Source organism: Staurois parvus, unplaced genomic scaffold, assembly GCF_062004578.1.
Source record: "Staurois parvus isolate SC_StPar_1 unplaced genomic scaffold, SC_StPar_1.0 ptg002493l, whole genome shotgun sequence".
NCBI lineage: Eukaryota > Metazoa > Chordata > Amphibia > Anura > Ranidae > Staurois > Staurois parvus.
Genome location: NW_028320289.1, coordinates 70,973 through 85,222, shown reverse-complemented (window position 1 = coordinate 85,222; position 14,250 = coordinate 70,973). Strand labels below are relative to the sequence as shown.

The 14,250-nt window shown below is 45.2% G+C and overlaps 1 protein-coding gene across 1 annotated transcript in view; it reads right to left on the bottom strand.

The window, feature by feature from the left end:
- Positions 1-8,480, bottom strand: part of LOC149430725 (class I histocompatibility antigen, F10 alpha chain-like) — a 46,192-nt gene extending 37,712 nt beyond the window's left edge. Inside the window, exon 1 of the mRNA XM_089666050.1 lies at positions 8,354-8,480. The gene's annotated coding sequence lies outside the window, so the exon portion shown is untranslated. The remainder of the gene's footprint in view (positions 1-8,353) is intronic.
- Positions 8,481-14,250: the final 5,770 nt, after the last annotated feature.

Genomic DNA, 14,250 nt, shown 5'->3' with positions numbered 1-14,250 from the left:
GTCTGGAGAGACCAGATATACTGAATGCAGGGTACGGGGAGACCAGATATAGTGAATGCAGGGTCTGGGGAGACCAGATATACTGGATGCAGGGTCCTGGGTTTAGTAACACTTTAATCACTACGGGCTTTTTTATTTTAAGCTATATGACAAAATACCAAAAATTAAAAAAAAAAAAAACATGTTTTTCTTTGTTTCTGTTATAAAAGTTTGCACATAAATAATCATCATAAATTTAGGCTAAAGTGGATTCTGCTACATTTCTTTGCTAAAAATAAATAATCCAAATGAATTTATATTTAATCAGTAGGGAATTTATAGTCTACAATCTTTGTTACTTGAAAATAAATCATTCCTGATGTACTCACTTCCTCAATTCCTGAGTCCCTAAAATGTCAGGATAGTACAAATACCCCCCAAATGACCTCTTTTTGGATAGTAGACACCCCAATATATTTAGTAAGAGCATGGCGAGTTTTTCAAAGTTGTAATCTTTGTCACAATTTTTTGGAAAATGAAGAAATTACTTAAACATTTTTTTCACATTTTCTTTTTTTCACATACTGTCACAAGACCAGTACAGCATCATCACATGACTGGTATGACGGTGATCAGGATTACTGAATGGTGACAGTATGTAAAAAATGTTGTGATCATAACATTTTTACTTTTTTCAATTTTTTTTCTAAAACATTTTTTTGCATGCTGTGACCAGAGCAGTAATTTATGTGTATTATTTATAGGTCTCATTCAAAAGAAGGAACACAGCGCCTGAGTGTAGACTGTATGACAGCTTTAATAGTTAAAACGTAAGTTAATAACTCGCATCTTTAAAATGACAAACAGGCTCATTAGAATCGGATGTGCAGAACGCCTCATCGCCAGGTAGTAAACTGCAGTGTGGATTATGCAAGCTGGACGTAGGGAGCACTGGAGAGAAGGAGGAGCACCGGAGAGAAGGAGGAGCACCGGAGAGAAGGAGGCACACTGGACAGTTGGGAATGTTGGAGAGAAGGAGGAGAGTTGGACAGTGGGGAGCGCCGGAGAGAAGGAGGAGCGCCAGAGAGAAGGAGGAGCACTGGACAGTGGGGAATGTTGGAGAGAAGGAGGAGAGTTGGACAGTGGGGAGCACTGGAGAGAAGGAGAAGCGCTGGACAGTGGGGAGCGCCGGAGAGAAGAAGGAGCACTGGAGAGAAGGAGGAGCGCTGGACAGTGGGGAGAAACGGAGAGAAGGAGGAGCACTGGACAGTGGGGAGCGCTGGAGAGAAGGAGGAGTGCTGGAGAGAAGGAGGAGCGCCAGAGAGAAGGAGGAGCACTGGACAGTGGACAGCTCTGGAGAGGAGGAGTGCCGGAGAGAAGGAGGAGTACTGGACAGTGGGGAGTGCTGGAGAGAAGGAGGAGCGCTGGACAGTGGGGAGTGCTGGAGAGAAGGAGGAGCGCTGGACAGTGGGGAGTGCTGGAGAGAAGGAGGAGCGCTGGACAGTGGAGAGCGCCGGAGAGAAGGAGGAGCGCTGGACAGTGGAGAGCGCCGGAGAGAAGGAGGAGCGCCAGAAAGAAGGAGGAGCGCTGGACAGTGAGGAGCACCGGAGAAAGAGGAGGAGCACTGGAGAGAAGGAGGAGCACCAGAGAGAAGGAGGAGCGCTGGAGACAAGGAGAAGCACTGGACAGTGGGAAACACCAGAGAGAAGGAGGAGTGCCAGAGAGAAGGAGGAGCGCCAGCTGGTATTGCTATACTGGTCCACTGTGGAATCCGGAGCAGTGTCGGCGTCTGACGTCACAAGAGTGCGACGCGTTTCTGAGCATGTGCAGGGTGCGCTCTACAGTATGAATGACCACCCACGAGATGCAGAGTGTAGACCACCCTCAAGAAAAAAGAGAGAACCTTTCCTCCTCAGCATGTACAGCAGTCTTGTTCAATCCTCAGTTTAGCTCCAATTACAAATAGTGACATTATTACAGGGGAGGTAACTTACAGTCAGCCCGGGTCCACACTGATGCGGTGCGGAATTTGCAGCGTTTTCAGTGTGAATTCCGCACTGCATCAGAATCGCACCCCATTCATGCGAACCGCTGCGGGTGTGTATGTTAAGTTAAAAACACCCCGAAAGTGGTCCGTAAAACGCGGTGTGATGTGCAGAATGGGATCGCTTAGGTGTGAATACCCATGCCATCTGATTCTAGTGGGGACCAAAAAAGGGTCCTGTACCTTTCTGGTGCGGGTGCGGTGTGAATAGAGTCATACACAATGTATGGCTCCGATCCCACCGCACACAAATCACATGTGATTGTACAGGAATGCGGTGCGGTTGCTGTGCGAATCACATGCGGTATACTGCACTGCATATATGTGAACCCGGGCTTAGTATGTGTTCCTTGTGTTGATTCTCATCCTTTCACCAGAAATCTTCCTCTGTTCTACTCTACCACGGCTTCTATCATCTTCCAGTGTGTCCGCGGTTATTAAAGGGCCGTCTCAGGAGCTCTTATCAAGACAGCTTGACTATGCCCACCTTTCCTGCCAGATCTACCGTTCATTAAAGCCGTACTACAGTTTCTATGTATACCACGGGGTCTCCGAATGGGGGATGGGTGAATGATTGTTAGCTCCGCCCACTCCATTCGCAGATCCTGCTGTGGCCCTCTGAATGGAGGCTGCTGAGTGATTTCACTGCAAACCCAACAGTGTTGTCACCCTATTACAGAACGTTAAAACATATATAATACTACTGGCTGGATTAACAGGCAATAAAACCGTATTATAATTGTCAGGGAAGATCTGCATATATGTCATGGTTCATGCTGCCCGTAGATACACATTACTGGACAGTTTGAGCAAATCTCCATCTCTTCCGTCTCTCGCAAGTTCTCCACATTGGACCTACAGCACCAACACCCACCACAGCCATCAGATGGGTCCCTTCTTACTGTACGATTTATTATTATTATCCAGGATTTATATGGCGCCAACAGTTTACGCAGCGCTGTACAATATCAGGGGGCAGTACAATTACAATACAGAAGGAATTGGAGGGCCTGTCCATGGAGCTTACAATCTAAATATTATTTTATAGTACAAAAATTCAGCAGGATAACAAGTCACTGCCGGCAGCTGTTCTTCTCCATCGCTCTCTCATGTCCTGCAATTGCAATGAAGAGTAAGGTTGGCCATACACTATACAATTTTCTGTCCAATTTCTGCCCAATTTCCTTTAGATTTACCTTCAACTATGTAGTGCAAGAGCCTGCCTAATTGGATACAACTGAAAGTGTAGTTAGGTTTAACCTCCTATTATATGGTTTTTGGTAAATCTAAACCAAAAATCTCAAGAAAATTGTATAATGTATGGCCAGTCTTATTGTTCATTTACTTATTAACCACTTCCTGGCTGCCCCATAGCAGCTTTACTGCTACAGGGCGCCCACTCTGTACAGAAGTATATATATATATATATATATATATATATATATATATATATACATATATACACACACACACACACGTGTGCTCCTGCCTACCCGCACTGATCCCTGTATTAGTGTCACTGGGGATGTCAGTGGCAGTTATTCAGCTCCCACCCAGTGTCAGTTAGCGTCAGAATGCCCGACGTACTATCACAGTCCTGCTATAAGTCGTTGATCGCCGCCATAACTAGTATAAAATTGGGATTTTCTTTTTACCACAGACATGTAGCAGACATGTAATGTTTTCTATTGGATATGTTTTATGGCATAAAGTAAAAAAAATGTTTTTTTTTAATTTTCAGTCTTTTTTCGTTTATAGCGCAAAAGATAAAAAAACTCAATGGTGATCAAATACCACCAAAATAAAGCTCTATTTGTGTGTAATAATTTGTGTGTAAATAATTGTATACATTTCATTTGTGTATAGTGTTGCATGACTGCGCAACTGTCAGTTAAAGTAGCGCACTGCTGTACAGCAAAAAATGGCCGCCTGGTCACGAAGGGGGGGGGGTAAAACTTCCGGAGGGCGAGTGGTTAAATACTGCTAGGGCATGCACTGTGTTCCTAGCACTTTGAAACAATCGAGTCCACCGACAATTAACAAACGGTTTTCCAGGGTGAGTGACATTCAGACCACGGAGGGCCTTACGTCAGCCATCAGGACTGCAGAACACACCAATGCTCGGCACACGGGGAGTTTTCTTTGTCACTTTCAATACGTTTTTATTGCAATACATTTATAAAAGATACGATGGTTCCCGCTATTATGTGTTCTGATAGATAAATGACTTGTGAGTGAAGAGCGGTGATGCCTCACATACATGAACCGTGGAAGACAACAAGACATTCGTCATGACAAATGTACATTGATCACTTTGTAACAAGAAGAACACACAACATCACATGGATAACAAGAACACGTCCATACGTGTGTATCGCAGGAGCCGGTGTATGTGGGTACAGTGACAAACGAGGACAAAGCAGGAACAGATCTCAATTCACAGATCATGGGAGAGGTCACTGTACTAAGTGATGTCAGTGCAGCGATCTCCCCCACTGAGCAAATGTATCCTGCCTGCCCCCCCCCCCCCCCCCCCCCCCGCCAGAACACACTGATCAGCGCTGTAAGCCCTTGGCTGCGAGCACTGATTGGATGCTGGTTTCCCAGCATGCCTGTTCAATAAAAGCCGGTCGTTAGGCTGACATCTGCTGGTCAGGCTGCTGTACACACCGGCTGAATGTCGCTTTCTGCTGAACCCGCTGATACCAGTCGATATTCGGCCCGAGTGTTCCAGCCTTTAGAAATGGTTCCATTGGGGAGAATTTATTTACTCTTTTTAGTATAAACAGTACATTGATGAGCCGTTCTTTCCCCTCTGACCCCGATGTCCTCATCCCCACCCAACCATTTTCCTGTTTATTTTGGTGTAGAAGAGAGAGGGGAGAGGTTACTAATATGCAGGGCTTCTTTTCAGCGGGAACGCAGTCCCGGCACCTCCAGCACTGAATGTATGTAATGGCAAGGGGTGCTGGAGGGGCTATTGATGCCTTCTGCTGGGGATCTATTGTCACTGGTGGGGGCTATGTTTTCACTGGTGGGGGATCTATTGTCACAGGGGTGCGGGATCTTATGCTGTAGGGGGGGGGTCTTATGCTGTCGGGGGGGGGTCTGATGTTGCTAGAATGATATACTTTTTTTTTGGAAGGGTCTATTTGTTATTGGAGACGGCTGCATTTATTGATGCTGGCTGCTGGAAGATCTGTTTTTGCTGGTGGGGTTTTTGCTAGTGTTTGTTGCTTGGGTGGATCTACTGTTGCTGGGGGAGGTGGGTATTGTGAAGCATGGGGTCTATTGTTGCTGGGGAAAGGGGTATTCTGTTGTGGGGAATCTATAGTTGCTAAGGGAAGGGTGTATTTTGTTTCAGGGGATCTATTGTTGTTGGGGGATGTCTATTGTTGCTAAGGGAGGGGGTATTTTGTTGTAGGGGATCTATTGTTGCTGTGGGGTATACTGTTTCTGGGGGAAGGGTATTTTTTGTTGGAGATCTATTGTTGCTGAGGGAAGCGGGTATTCTGTTGTGAGGGATCTATTGTTGCTATGGGAAGGGGGTATTTTATTGCAGGGGATCTATTGTTGCTGGGGGAAGTCTATTGTTGCTAAGGGAGGGGGAATTTTGTTGCTGGGGATCTATTGTTGTTGGGGGAGGTCTATTGTTGCTAAGGGAGGGGGTATTTTGTTGTAGGTGATCTATTGTTGATGTGGGGGTCTACTGTTTCTGGGGGAGGGGGTATTTTTCGCTGGAGATCTATTGCTACTTGGGGAAGGGGGTATTCTGTTGTGGGGATCTATTGTTGCTATGGGAAGGCAGTATTTTACTGCAGGGGATCTATTGTTGCTAGGGGAGGGGGTATTTTGTTGCTGGGGATCTATTGTTGCTAAGGGAGGGGGCATTTTGTTGTAGGGGATCTATTGTTGCTGTGGGAGGTCTACTGTTTCTGGGGAGGGGTATTTTTCACTGGACATCTATTGCTGCTGAGGGAAGGGGGTATTCTGTTGTGGGGGATCTATTGTTGTTATAGGAAGGGGGTATTTTATTGCAGGGGATCTATTGTTGCTGGGGGAGGTCCACTGTTGCTAGAGGATGGGGGTATTTTGTCGCTGGGGATCTATTGTTGCTAGCGAAAAGGTGCATTATGCTATGGTGGATCTATTGTTGGGGGGATGAGCATTTTTTGTGGGGCATCTGTTGTTGCTTGGGGGTCTATTGTTGCTGGATGGATCTATTGTTGCTAGTGATCTTTTTTACTGCTTTTCTTGTTATCAGTAACCAATTCCATAGAGATGGGGCTTGAAGGTGTGTAGGGGGCAGAGACAAGGGGTGACTTGAAAGGGGGGGGGGTACCTGCACCTATCCCTGCTAATATGTGTTAGTGAGAGTCTCTGCCCGTTCCTTTTTTGTTTTTCTTTTTTTTTCTGTCTCTTACGGTTTTTTGGACAATACTAATAGCTGCCAGCAGTGATCATTGTGTTCTGCTGGTAGGGAAGGCTCCCTGCTGACAGAATACAATGGTGCTGCGGGGAAATCTAGTGATTTTCTTTCCTGCAATCCGCGGTTTGTTTCTGTAAGATCCCCAATTATTCTCTACTTATATGAGGTCATAAATCAATAATGTAAATAAAGTGTCAGGATAGGAAGTGTTCAGGACAGAGAGCAGAGCCGGGATTCTCCGTGTTTGCAGTCAGATCTGAGAAGCCTCCACGGTATGTCTGTCATGTGTTTCCATCACACAACATAGAGAAACAAACAACAAATATTTCTCCCCTTTTAGAGGTATCTAAGGAGAAGGTGTCATGGCCGATTCTAAGGATTTCTGGAGAATATTTCCCCTCCCACAACATGCCTTATTGAAGCGATATTAAACCCCAAACCAGAAATGTAATATTACAGCTTTCCAATCATTAGATGTGGTGGCTGCATTAGTTTTCTTTTTTTAAGCTTTTTCCACATCTCTTTTCACCTGGTGATTTGGCCAGTAACACACCTCCTGTATTAGAGTGTCCCCACTCTGGATGAAGGAGCACAGGAGGCACCTTTGGACAGCAGCATTGTCAGTCTGGGGGGAGGACAGGGTTAGGTGTACTAGCAGATTTGGATATACTAACACATTGAAACCAAACTCCAGCTCACACTACAGATACAGCAAACTGTTTGTTTTTCTTATTGGGGGGTCCGACCCGGTACTAGCAAGGGGTACCTAATAAAGTGTCTGGGGAGTGAATATTCCATTCTTTGTAGACAATGTAACTTTCACAGAAATCAATCAATATAAATGTATTTTTTTCACCAAAGACATCTGGCAGAATACATTTTGGCCTAAATTTATGAAGAAATTTGATTTTATTGGATATGTTTTGTAAAAGAAAGTGGAACATTTTTTTTTTTTATTTCAAGATTTTCAGACTTTTTAATGACATAACAGAAAATAAAAACCCAGAAGGTGACCGAATCCCACTAAAAGAAAACTCTATTTGTGTTACAAGAAATGATATAAATGTTATCTGGGTACAGAGTGTCATTACCGAGCAATTGCCAGTTAAAGTAGCACAGTGCTGAATATCACAAAATGTCATGAAGGGGGTAGAACCTTCTAGAGGTCAGGAGGTTGCACTACTTTCTGTATTAGAGCTTTTCAGACTAATAAGTTGCAGTAAATTGTTAACATGTATATTTGTACCACGCATGGCTGCAACACACAGAACGGCTTTCAATGAGCAGCACAGTGGGTAAGTGGTTAGCACTTCCGCCTGGCAGCACTGTGGTTGTTGGTTCAAATCCCAACCACAGCACTACCTACCCAGAGTCTGCATGTTCTCCCTGTGCCTGTGTAGGTTTCCTCCACCAATCTATAGACATGCTGATAAATTGTCCCTAGTATGTGTATGTATGAATGTACATTAGGGACCTTAGATTGTACGCCCCTTGAGGGTTAGGGACTGATGTGAATGTACAATATATATAAATTGATGGCGGTATACAGGAACCTGTAATCAATGTTTTGTGATCGGCACCACAACGTGAATGCAGAGTGATCACAACACCCGCCTGTCTGCTCACCGCCCAGAGATACCAGCCGTCTGGGTGCTGTGCTGCCCTGATAACAAGGAGCAGATCCAGCTGTATTGTGCACCCAGGTGATGTCATAGTATACAGATGCCATGGTGTGGCCCTTCAGACATGTTGGGGCCACACTTGAGGCTGTTTCTGAAGATGACATCACTATGTCCACTGCACTGCTTTGTCTTCAACTCTCAGAAGTATTTATCATCACAATTCCTCCACCAATCACTGATCAGAATACATCACACAGCCCCTCCCCTCCTTGTACTCACCACAACACCCCCCTGACACCCCCAGAACAATCAGGATGAGGGGGGTCACCTTCATCCTCCTGGATGTCATAGACACAGAGGCACAACTTCACAACCAGGAAAGTCCCACACCAACCCCCCATCCTCCGTGTACAGGGGGGCAGAGCTCTGTGCTGATTGGAGGAACCTTGTGCTCTGTCCAATAGGAAAATAAAGGGATTGCTGATCAGCAGTTGCTGGGAAGACAAATATTGAAAAGGATCGCAAAGCTGAAACCACAAAGAGAAAATACATTATATTGCCAAAAGTATTGGGCCCGCCCTCCAAGTCATGTGATTCAGGTGTTCCAATCACCTCCATGGTCACAGCTGTATACAATCATCACCTAGGCATGCAGACTGCTTCTACAAACATCTGTGAAAGAATGGGTCGCTCTCAGGAGCTCAGTGACTCCAAGCGTGGTACTGTGATAGGTTGCCACCTGTGCAATAATTCCATCCGTGACATTTCCTGGCTACTAAATATTCCTCGGTCAGCTGTTAGTGGGATTATAACAAAGTGGAAGCAACTGGGAACAACAGCAACTCAGCCACCAAGTGGTAGGCCACGTCACATGACAGAGCGGGGTCAGCGCATGCTGAAGCGCACAGAAGTTGCCAACTGTCTGCAGAGTCAATAGCTAAAGACCTCCAAACTTCATGTGACCTTCAGATTAGCACAACAACAGTGTGTAGGGAGCTCCATGGAATGGGTTTCCATGGCCGAGCAGCTGCATCCAAGCCTTACATCACCAAGTGCAATGCAAAGCGTCGGATGCCGTGGTGTAAAGCATGTAAAACATACCTATGCTATGAGGATGTCATGAGGACTTTTTCATGTGCAATATCGTGTGTGAAGATGTGAGGGGGCATTTTATATTGTATATCTTTTAATAAAAATGACTGAATTCCGCTATGGGAGATCTTTGTGTCTCTGAGCATGACCCTGTGATAAAGAGTCAGCATCAGATGAATCAGTGGCTGGAGGAGTTCTGGATGACAGCGCCCTGATGTGGTATCCAGTATGGTCTTCTAGATCAGGTGGCCCCTGAGGGATACGTCTTATATACAACAAAGCGTGCTGGCCCTTGTGGTCACTGCAAGGAGGTGAGGGGCACTCAGACCACTTTAGGATTGTGACACCAGTGGCACTCTCACGTTTATTAAGTGTGTTATACTTGCATGAGTTTGTGTTTTATCCGCTGTATATCAATTGAGTCACTTATTGGCTTCCCTTTTACATTGGGGACACTCAAGGGGAGTGTATTTATGTATGTTTATCTGTGTTTTTTATGTATATTTTTTATGTATATTTATCTGTCAGATTTTGCATATGTATATGGTTATATATATACATATGCATATTAATACGATCTAGCGCTACACCATATATATTTTTCTAAGTGGTGTAAAGCACGCCGCCACTGGACTCTAGAGCAATGGAGACATGTTCTCTGGAGTGACCAATCACGCTTCCCTGTCTGGCAATCAGATGGACTTGTCTGGGTATGGCAGTTGCCAGGAGAACAGTGCTTGCCTGACTGCATTGCGCCAAGTGTAAAGTTTGGTGGAGGGGGCATTATGGTGTGGGGTTGTTTTTCAGGGGTTGGGCTTGGCCCCCTTGTTCCAGTGAAGGGAACTCTTAAGCATCAGCATACCAAGACATTTTGGACAATTTCATGATCCCAACTTTGTGGGAAGAGTTTGGGGATGGCCCCTTCCTGTTCCGACATGACTGCGCATCAGTGCACAAAGCAAGGGCCATAAAGACATGGATGAGCCAGTTTGGGGTGGAGGAACTTGACTGGCCTGCACAGAGTCCTGACCTCAACCCATAGAACACCTTTGGGATGAATTAGAGTGGAGACTGTGAGCCAGGCCTCCTCCCCCGACATCAGTGCCTGACCTCACAAATGTGCTTCTGGAAGAATGGTCCAAGCTTCCCATAGACACCCTCCTAAACCTTGTGGACGGCCTTCCCAGAAGAGTTGAAGCTGTTATATCTGCAAAGGGCGGGGCCAACTCAATATTGAACCCTACGGACTAAGACTGGGATGCCATTAAAGTCCATGTGTGTGTAAAGGCAGGACGACCAATACTGCGGGCAATATAGTGTATTATTACGGAATGTATATGGGGATTTCTGTCTTCTCCTCTATTATTGTTTTTCTGCATATAAACCAATCCAACATATAGAAGTGGAATGAAGTGGAAGTAAAGTGCGTTCCCTGACTTATAATGAAGCGTACCTTGTAGGTAAAATGAATATCTCCGAAGTGTGCGCTGTGTAGGAGATATTGCAGAGAGCAGCAGCAGCCGGAGACGTCACTGACACATGCGCTCGGAAGGAATGCATACCCGTGCCCGATGCTTCCACACGCATGCAAGGGAGTGATGTCATTGCAGCTCAGCCAGTCAGATGGCTAGAGAGTGCGAACCCAGAAGGAGGACCAGGTGAAGATGGAAGCCCTGTCAGCCGTGACAGCGTGCCGCTGGAGGGCTTTGTTTTAGGGTAAGTCCTTCGTAATGTGCTGGGATGCGATGCAATTCGATGCATATTGGCACACTATGATATTACCTTGCAGGAGGAATCATGTTTTTTTTTTTACAAGAGACTTTACTACGGCCTTAAAGCAGAATCAAAGTGTTACTAAACCCACAGCAGTAAAATCAGTCTGTAGATGCAGTAATGCATGCTTGTTATACTCACTGTGTAACCTAAGGGGTTAATCCTCTGCATTGCGTAAAAGAGCTTTTTGATCCTTTCTTCTCCGTTCCTCCCCTTTTTCAAGCGACCACCACTTATCTCCAGAGTGCACCGTAGGCATTTGCACATGCTCAGTTTGGTGTGTATTGATAGGTTTTTTGTTTTCTTGGGAGAGTGCATGTGATCCGCACAGGGCCAATCAGAACTGTCCAGACAGAGGTCAGGGGTTCTGCATCCTCCTTACAGGAGAATGAAAACTCCTCCTATAAGTCTTAACTAGAGCTCTGCTGGACACTGATATAAGTCACAAGACTGCTCTAACAGCTGATGAGAAAAGGTATTTAGCAGTTTATATTTACTAAAATAATTGCATTTCCATGTTCTGTGTACTGTGGGAGACCAGATATAGTGAATGCAAGGTCCGGGGAGATCAGAAATAGTGAATGCAAGGTCCGGGGAGACCAGATATAGTGGATGCAGGGTCCGGGGAGACCGGATATAGTGAATGCAGGGTCCGGGGAGACCAGATATAGTGGATGCAGGGTCCAGGGAGACCAGATATAGTGGATGCAGGGTCCGGGGAGACCAGATATAGTGAATGCAGGGTCCAGAGAGACCAGATATAGTGAATGCAGGGTCCGGGGAGACCAGATATAGTGAATGCAGGGTCCAGAGAGACCAGATATAGTGGATGCAGGGTCCAGGGAGACCAGATATAGTGGATGCAGGGTCCGGGGAGACCAGATATAGTGGATGCAGGGTTCAGGGTTTAGTAACACATTAAATGGAAAATTGTTTTATCATTTTAAAGTAGAGGAGGGTTATAACCCCTGCCAGTTATTTTTTACATGTGTGTCCCATAGGGAAGATTTCCTTTCACTTCCTGCCCTATACATCCATGACAGGGAGTGAGAGGAAGTCCCTACAAAGTAAAGTAGTTCTGTTGTCACTAGATCTATTGTCCCCCCTAAAAGATCTCCCCTTTATTCCTATTCTGGTGACAACCTGGAATTTAGGAATTGCTTTCACGCTCAGTGACAACAGTAACCATGACAGAGAGAGGGTGAACTTCACTAGTGGGGGCACTAACAGTAATAAACACCTGACAGTTGGTCTGATCCCTATCCACTCTGTACAAAATTAAATAAAGATTTTGCCTTTAGTTATACATTAAAGCTGATTCCATGTTTCCTGTGACTTTAAATGATTTGTTTGGACCAAGCTGGTCCGTAGGAAGTATGTCCTTCACTAAGTGCTGCATTGGATCTTAGCGCTGTATGAAGTTTCAGCTACATACGGTACACAGTTCTGGGTTCTGGCTTTGAGACAGAGACTTCCCTTCTCACACCCGGAACAATGCAGAGTTGGGATGAGCAGTGCTCAGCCATTCATAGGCAGCTATGAAAGAATGGTTATGATTGGCTGTTATTGGCTGAGCACCGCTCAGACTGTTTTGTTTCAGGTGTGAGGAGGGGAGTCTCTGTCTCACAGCCAGAACCCAGCACTGTGTACTGTATGTAGCTGAAGATATATACAGCTCATACAGTGCTAAGAGCCTGTTCTGACTCAACTACGAGATGATAAACTTCATCTCCAGCGATGTATACAGCTATATGACGTGGTGTTGAATCTATCTCTTGCATCGGGTCAGACAGTTTAACTCAATGAATAAATTCACATGTTGAGGAAGTCAGATGAGGAAAAACCATTCAAATGTTCTGTTTAATGGAGGATAATCATAGATAGAAAAACGTTAATGTTATAAGCCTCATGAAAAGATGCATACAGGAGGACAGGATACTGTAGAATGACTACCAGAGAGAGGCAGGGGGGAGGGGTATACACAAGTACCATGAGAGAAAGAGTTCAGTTTAGACAGGAGAAGACAGCTTAAAGACACAGAGCAATAATAAACAAGTGATGGTCACAGAGAAGTAATAATAAATCAAATAGTGTAAACACAACAGAGCCAATGCAGAACTTAGTGAAGGAAAGTAGTCCTGGTGCAAACGAACTACGAAGGGCATTCAAGTCAAACCGGGACTTTTAATTTTACAGGTATAAAAAGGAATACCAGTGTGGCGGTACTACATGCAGTAGTACAGGGACGTAGATAAGGGGAGCAGAGGCGTCGCTAGGGTTGGTGTTACCCGGTGCGGTAACACTTGGTGACACCCCCTCTGACGATCCCCGCAGAATGGATTGGATCTGCGGATTGAGCATAATGGATTGGACTCCGATCCATTATGCTCAATCCGCAGATTCGATCCATCCTGCGGGGATCGTCGGCTTGCTTTACAACTTACTTTTTCTTGGAGTGGGTCCGGTGTCACCCAGTCCTGTCGGTGTCACCCGGTGCGGACCGCACCCCCCGCACCTGCCTCGGGACACCACTGCGCAGGAGTTCAGTCATCTCCACGCTGCTGAAATGATAGGCTGAGGTGTGCGCACAGCTCAGTGTACAGCGCAGACAGACAGGTACGCAGATATACTGCAGATGTGACATAGTGGCCTGGATTACTGGCTGCAGTTCTCCTGTACACAGGACTGTAGCCTCACCTTGCCTTAACCGTAGGGATTGGTCCGTGACTATCTCATGTTCTAATATTTAAAAAAAGGAGACTCAGATGAATAGTTCTGGATTCTCAATTCTATTTTCCAGACATGCTGTGACTATGAACACAGAGATGATTTACTAAAGGCAAATAGACGGTGTGCTCTGACAGTGCAGTTGCTCCAGAGCTTAGTAAATGAGGTGAAGATTCTGTTTTTTTTTTAATCTAAACTCTTATTATTAACCCCTCGCCCTCCTGAGGATCCCCCCCCCCCTCCCCTTCCTGACCAGGACATTTTTTGCGTTTCGGCGCTGCATTACTTTAACTGACAATTGCACGGTCATGCAACACTGTACCCAAATGAAATGTATGTTCTTTTTTCCCCCACAAATAAAGCTTTCCTTCGGTGAAATTTGATCACCTCTGCGGTTTTTATTTTTTGCACTATAAACAAAAAAGACCAACAATATTTTTGACTTTTTGCTATTAAACATGTCCAATAAAATAGTTTACAAATCAAATTTTATCATAAATTTAGGGTAAATTGTATTCTGCAACATGTCTTTGCTAAAAAAAAATCCCAATACGTGTAAATTAATTGGTTTACGTGAAAGTTAT